Source organism: Myotis davidii, unplaced genomic scaffold (genome assembly GCF_000327345.1).
Source record: "Myotis davidii unplaced genomic scaffold, ASM32734v1 scaffold534, whole genome shotgun sequence".
NCBI classification, from domain to species: Eukaryota; Metazoa; Chordata; class Mammalia; order Chiroptera; family Vespertilionidae; genus Myotis; species Myotis davidii.
In genome coordinates, this window is record NW_006286678.1 from 5,249,500 (window position 1) to 5,250,234 (window position 735).

The 735-nt window shown below is 64.9% G+C and overlaps 1 pseudogene; it reads right to left on the bottom strand.

Moving 5' to 3' along the window:
- LOC102769770 overlaps window positions 1-733 on the bottom strand; it is a 1,316-nt pseudogene extending 583 nt beyond the window's left edge.
- Window positions 734-735: the final 2 nt, after the last annotated feature.

The window sequence follows — 735 nt, forward strand, 5'->3', positions numbered from 1 at the left end:
CCACCGCGGCCTCCAGCTCCAGCGCCCGGGCCCGGGAGGCGCTGGCGGCCCGCAGCTGCTGCTCCAGCTGCTCGTTCTCCTTCAGCACGAGCCCGAACTGCTCCTCCAAGGCCCCCCGCATCTGCTGCTCCAGGCTCAGCTGCGCCAGCAGCGTCCCCACCGCCTTCGCCAACAGCTTATTTTCTTCCGAGTAGGGGCTGGGCTGACCTGGCAAGGAAGCGAGCTTTTCTGCAAACACGTGGCCACACACGCAGTGTTGGCGTAGGTCACACACCTCTCTCCCACCCGGGAAGCCCGGGGCGGACTTGGGGCCACGCTTCCCCTGGCTCCTCCCCGCTTGGCCACAGGACTCCAGCTCCTCCACTCGGCTCTGGAGGCGGTGGACGCTGGCTTTCAGGCTTCTGATCAATTCCATCACACTCAGGAACTCCTGCTGGGCGGCCGTGTTGCCCGCAACAAGCTGCTGGTTGGCTTCATCCAGCTCCCTTGCTAGGACAACGAGGTGCTCATGGACCTTCGATCGCTGCTCCTGCACCTGCGGCGGGAGCTCCATCTGCTCGGTCAGATCCTGCAGCTGCTCCCGACTGTTGTGTGCACCTGCTGGAGGGAGTCCTCCGCCTCGGTTCCGACTCAGTGATGTCTTCCCAAGCTCGGCAGCAAGTTGGAGATCTTGCTGGAGGTCCCAGCGGTCGCACCAGGGCTCGCCCTCCTTCTTCTCAAGTGCCTCCCGCACGT